This window comes from Microtus ochrogaster, chromosome 6 (genome assembly GCF_000317375.1).
Source record: "Microtus ochrogaster isolate Prairie Vole_2 chromosome 6, MicOch1.0, whole genome shotgun sequence".
In the NCBI taxonomy this organism is placed as follows: domain Eukaryota; kingdom Metazoa; phylum Chordata; class Mammalia; order Rodentia; family Cricetidae; genus Microtus; species Microtus ochrogaster.
The window spans coordinates 83,571,661-83,578,010 of record NC_022013.1 but is presented as its reverse complement, the minus strand read 5'-3'; the positions used below and the strand labels follow the sequence as shown (position 1 = coordinate 83,578,010).

General features: G+C 49.2%; 1 protein-coding gene across 1 annotated transcript in view; it reads right to left on the bottom strand.

Moving 5' to 3' along the window:
• The window catches only part of LOC102000870 (epoxide hydrolase 1), a 17,877-nt gene extending 14,336 nt beyond the window's left edge, over positions 1-3,541 (bottom strand). The window contains exon 1 of the mRNA XM_005348952.3: positions 3,347-3,541. The gene's annotated coding sequence lies outside the window, so the exon portion shown is untranslated. The remainder of the gene's footprint in view (positions 1-3,346) is intronic.
• Positions 3,542-6,350: the final 2,809 nt, after the last annotated feature.

Genomic DNA, 6,350 nt, shown 5'->3' with positions numbered 1-6,350 from the left:
TGTTGGATCACAACACAACATCCTACGTACAAGGTGGCCATTTTGTTTCCAGGCTGAATTCCCTGAGCATTAGCCGGGCTCCCGATGCACAGTTGAAAAGGAGTCTCTGAGTGCTGGTTGGATTTCTCGTTGGGTTGGGTAAATTTCCTTTTCAAGATTATGGGTACAACAAGAGGAGTGACTTGGCCAGGACTTGTTTCCTGGTAGGCCAGAGACTCCAGCTGCCAGTGTGCTGCTCCCTGGCACCTGCCCCACGAACTCCTGGCTTTCACATTTTCCTGTAAGAAAAATGTCAACAATGACAGAGCAAAAGGAATTCTTTTTTTTTTCTTCTTCCTTTCTGAGACAGGATTTCTCTGTGTAGCTTTGGCTATCTTGAAACTCACTCTGTAGATCAGGCTGGTCTTGAACTCACAAAGATCCGCTTGCTTCTGCCTCCTGAGTGCTGGGATTAAAGGTGTGCGCCACCACGGTCCTGCTGAAAGCCATGCTTCTTGTTTCTGCTGTGTTTTGTTTTTTTCACATGAACCCGTGAGATTCTTCTGTGTGATTGTTTGGTGGTAGCTGTCACTGAAGACTGCCACACCCTAGGCTCACGCACAGCCACCCAGCCTCACACAGAAGTGCTTCTTCAAGGGGTCAGCACAGTGACTATGCGCCCCATCTCAGAGTGAGGCCTCTGCCCTTACCGATCACCACGATCAAGAATCATTTGTAAAAACCAGCCTCTGCCATGTGTCTTTTAGTTTCTTTTGTTTGCTTTGCTTTGTTTTGATTGCTGTGGCTGTGGCTACAATCCACATTCTTAACCACACTAGGCCAGAACTCTTCCTCTGTTTCTCCATTTCCACATTCCTAATTCTGCCTTTTTAAAACATCCCTTTGTTCCAGCCTCTTTGACTGTGAGCATGGTTTATGATTCGCGTGTTCCCAGTGCTGGGCTCTGTTGTTTTAAATAAACAGTAGCCTTCAGACTCTGCTTTTTGTAATTGTCCTGAGAGGAGCTCTGACTATGACCCCAGGAGGTCACCGACCCTTGAGCTCCAGCCATCTTCCTGCCTCAGTTTCCCTAGGACCCAGAACAGCAGGCATGGACCACATGTTTGGTTTAATTTAGGCCAACAATCCTGAAATTGTGTATAGAAAAGTTGGAAGCCACTGAGAAGTTAGGTAAATCCACCTCACTCCCACTGTGTCATGAAAACCACGAACTATCCTGGGGAAATGAGCATGGTGACTTTGACACAGCCCTGGATAGGTCCCTGGGGCACATTCTGAGGCCTGGGACCTCTGAGGAGCCTTTGGCTCCTACTAGGAAGGCTTTCTGCCCACCTAGATCCCTGGGAGATGAGGGACTACCCGCTGTATGGACCTGACAGCAGGGCCTGGGTCTGAGTGGAGCTGACTGGGCTCCTTGCTCAGTCTCTCTAGAGGGTTGTCCTTCTGGTGTGTGAAGGGGAGCAACGGGTCAAAGGTTCTGGGAGATAGAGTCCAGTTGTTGATAAAGCATTAGGAAGCCCATCTTTGGCCCCCATATCATCTCTGTGTATTTCCAACAGCTTTATTGAAACAGAAAGCACATACCCTTCAAATGTCTAATCCAGCTGGAGTAGATTCATGCCATGTGTGGCCACCTATACGGTGGCTGGTTCCTCCATGTTCCACCCTCCCCTGGGCCCAATACAACCACTTCTCGAATTTCTGTGGCTACTCATGGCCTATTAAAGTTCAGAAAATCAGGTTATGTGTTAATCCCCATTTGATGTCTGTTTTTTTTTTTTTCCCCTCAGAGAGGAAAAGAACTTGGTTTCTGCAGACCAACAGGAGGAAGGCTCAGCCCAAACTGTGGCTGGAACATGAACCGCGTCTTCGGGACAGTGGCAGAGGTTTCATAAGACGCAATGCGTGTAGGAGCAGTGGACGACAGAAGATAGAGGGACCAGACGGGCGCAGGGCCACTCCAGGCCGTGGAAGTGTAGGCAGGAAAGCACCCTGTCTGTGTGTCCGGCTCTTCCTGGGTTTTGATAGAGGCTCCAGGGTACCGCTATAGAGAATCCCTTAAAGCTGATAATCAGGCCTGTCGATGCCCTTCCTGAATACACGAGTGTGCAGAGGGTCCGCACTAGGGTTTCTGCCGCACTGTGGCTAGGTTTTGGGCACCTGCTTCCTGGCGTGTATGGCAACTCACACGTGGAAGCTGATTATGTCTGGACAGTGACCTTACCAACCTCCCCAAGCCCGTCATCAGCCCTGGAGTCCACCTGTTTCTTCCCTCACACCTACCCATCACTAGGCACCTCACCGCTGCCACACAGATTCAGCCCCCTCCATGGCCAGCTCCTCTCGGCTTAGACTCCCCACCCCACCTCAGATGCCGCTGTGGCTTTCAAGATCGACACAATTTCCATTAACTAGAACCACAGGCAAATTTAGCCCTCACTCCAGCCAGCTTTCGGAGCCACGCCCTGTGATCACAGACGTGAACTTTCCCACATATTTCCCTCCTCAGTTCTGTGTGAATCAGAGTCTCTGTGACAAAGTTTCTGGGGAGCCTTACAGTACCAGAAGCAGGCTTTGCCGGTCTTGCCAGGGGCAGCATGGGGGATCCTGGGAAGTGACCATCCTCAGCCTGTCTGGCTCAGGATTTCCTGTCCTCATACTCAGTGCTTGTCCCCAGGAGACACGTCGTTGATAACTATCAGTCAGGTGGCAAGACCAGCATTCCTTGACTTAAAACAGACCGGAGTGGGCACAGACAGGCCCATCCGACTTTAGTGGATTAAGAAAAGAATGTTGAAGGAAAGAAAGGAAGAAAGAAAAAAAGAAAGAAGAAAAGAAAGAAAGGAGGGAAGGAGGAAAGAAAGGTAGGAAGGAAGGGAAGGGAGGAAGGGAGGGAAGGAAGAATAGATTGTTGCACAGGTTTCTTTCTTGTTTCCTTTTTTAAATCGAAAGCCACCTCCTCCCTGACAGAAACCTTACTCTCAGAGAAGGTGCACAGTATCCTCTGGATCCTCTTGTCATGGAAGGTAGGGTAGGTGTAGGGACTGTGGGGGACACAGGGAGTAAGTGCCCTGGCAGAGCGGGCAGGTGCATGCAGTTCCCCCAGCCCGAGGCTCAAACCATAACAGATCCTGTTATGTCCTGTCCTGTGCCTGTCCCGGCTCCTGTTGCCATCCCTAGCACCCTGCACCACAGGGGGCACAGACAGTCGCTGTTTTTTGGACCCAGCTGAGCAGGTCCTGGAAGAAATGAGCAAATTTTGCATGACATTATCAGGAGAGCAGCAAGAAGGGGCAGCAGGAAAGATGACCGACTTGTCCAAGGAACTTGACAATCATCCCCCTACCTGATTGCAAACACCGCTGTTGCTTTGCCTGGGGACAGCAGTGCCTGATTTCCTCTTCTGGGCAGGGCTATCCCGGTGTGCCCCTGACTGTCCACAAGGACTCAGGCTCCTGATTCCTTGTCAAGCTGCAGACCTGTGGAGCTCTGCACACATCCCAAGCCCTTGGGAGAGGCAGGGCAGATCGAGTGTGAGCGTCTACCCACTCTCTTTTGTACACTTGCACAGCCCAATGACTCAGCTGATCTGTGTGTAACCAGGGCAGTTATGACTCTGGACTTCAGACAGCAAACTGAACTTCAATGACCCGGAGGCCGGGTGCCAAGAGATCACCGCTGGCCCTCCATCTAAAGGAAGGGACTTGGGGACCTAGGGTGTTAGGATGGCCCATGCCAACTTTGCCCAGCAGGCTTCTTTCTTGGAGTTTGGGTTATGTGTGGGGAAATGGCAACCTGAAAACGTTATATTGAAACTTCAGAAACGATTCATAATTGAAAACCGTGTGCCACTCTAGGTGGCGTGATAACAGCTCCCACTGTCCCACTCCGTCCTGCCTGCTTCCTAAGCCATGCCTTAGTCTGCTGCATCAAAACTGGACGCTCGAGGTGCCTGTTGGTTACTCAGTGGTGCTCAGCTGTCACTGCGACTGTCACAGTATGGCAGAGCTGTGTCCTGATTTCATTTCATAACAGTTCTGAGGTTCAGGTCCAGTGATACTGGCAACGCCGTACAGAATACAGGCTGCGGCTACTACCATTCACCTGGATTGTTAGTTATTCTTGTTGGTCTCTCCCTGGCTCTAACTGCAAACAGCTTTCTCACGAGTGTGTATTCATTGGATAAACACATGCATTCTAATACTCTCCTCATTTTTCGGCTGCCACCAGGTGAAGTTTCTTGGGACATATTATCTTCCAATAAACCCAAGTGAAGTTATAGCGGGGAACAAAGTAACAGATCTTATTTGAATGGTTCTCTTGTATCTCTGTTTAAGATAAGGCTATTAGTACTTTGCTCAAGGAAGGGACCTTGAGACTCCTGATCTCCGACTACAAGGCAGGTTTGACTACACCAGCCTCCACTCCTTATTTTATAGCAGGTAATAAATGCTATTCTAGATTAGCCCAGTGTAGCAGCCCGCATCGACCTTCTGTAGGTTGGGTCTTGAGGGTGTGATACTTGATGGTGCCTACAGATTCATGAAGAAGACACAAGTCAGAGAACTGAACATATAGCTCAGGAAACAACAGCAGAAACTGACACCGGAGGGTGTCAAATTGCAGTTCTGTGCTGCAGAGCTAAGTGACGACCTCAGAAGGGAGGAAGCTTTTTGCTGGTGCTTCATGCAACGGAAGATTAATATGTAGAATACACAAATAATGAAAAACAGAAGAACAAAAGATCCAGTTTATAAATGGGCCAATACTTTGAATGGACGTGTCTCAAAGGAGGAACAAATGGCCAATAAACAAGGAAAAATGCCCAATGTCCTTTGCCGTTAAGGAATGCATTGCCATCCAGTAAAAATGGTTGCTATTGAAATATCTAAAAGTAACCAGTCCAAGTGAGGGCATGGGGAACAAGGAATCTGTATACACAGTTGGTAGGAACATGAATTTTTGCAGCCACTGTGGAAATCAGTATGGAGGTTCCTTAAGAAACTTAAGTTAGAACTACCATATGACCCAGCCACAGTATCAGTTATAAGCTTGGAAGAATATAAGTCAAAATATCACAGAGAGACCCTGCACATCCATGTTGATTGCTGAATTATCTACAAGGCATGGAAACCAACAACAGATGAGTGGGTAAAGAAAACGTGGCATGCACACACAAAGGGGCTTTTCCTAAGCTATAAAGATGAACGTCTTTGCAGGCAAACGGTAGAAGTTGAGGCCATGACGGTAAGCAACCGGTGCCTCAGACCACTAAGCCATGTTGTTGGTCGTGACACAGGAAGACAAGTGTTCTAGCTGCTTTTCTGTTGCTCTGATGAAACACCATGGCCAAGCCACTTACCGAAGACTTTATTGAACTTATGGTCCCAGAGGGGTAGGAATTCATCACGGCGGGGTAGCATGGCCGCAGTGGTGGGCTCATGGCAGGAGCAGGACATTGGGCTCTCACATCCTCAACTGTGAGCGGGGAAGCAGCTGGGCGAGGCCTTGAGCTCTCAAATGCCCTCAGGAACATATTTCCCCAGCAAAGCTTCCAGACAGCGCCACCACCTGGAAACCCATTAAGTGTTCAAATGTCTGAGATTATGGGGGAGATTTCTCACACAAACTTGCATAAGTATTAAGTGTTTTATATGAGAAAACTAGGGAGGAAGGGAAAAAAGGATGGTAAAAAATAGAATCTACTAGGGAAAGGCACCAGGAGAGGAGAGAAGCATGGGTGTCGCCAGCTGTGGTAGCGCACACCTTCAATCCCAGCATCTGGGAGGCAGAGGCAGGCAGGTCTCTATGAATTCGAGGCCAGCCTGGGCTTCCTAATGAGATTCAATTTAAAGAAAAGTTTGGGAATGAGAGACTTGCAGTGGTAGGTGTGATGGCTAATCAATTATCAATCAGATGAGCCCTAAAGTCACCTGAAGATGGGTGAGCCTCGGGGCATGCCTGGGGGGGATTGTCATGAGGAAGGTTAAGAGAGGTGGGAAGAGCTACCCACTGTGTGCAGTACCAATCCCTGGGGTGGGGGTCTCTCTCTCTGCATCCTGATTGTAGGGGCAATGTCACCTTACATTCTTGCCGCTGTGACTTTTCTGTCACAACGGACCATGGAACCGTGGGTCAAAATCAATGCTCCCTTCTCCATACATTGCGTTGTTAGGGCATTTTAACAGGTAACAGGAAGAGCAACGAGACAGAAGAAAGAGTAAAGAGCCGTAGAGACATGCATAGAAACCCAATAAAGCCATCGGAGAAAAAGAACAAGGCACCCACTGCCTCCCAGCTCCCGGTCTGCCCCCAGCAGCACCCACTGCCGCCCAGCTCCCGGTCTGCCC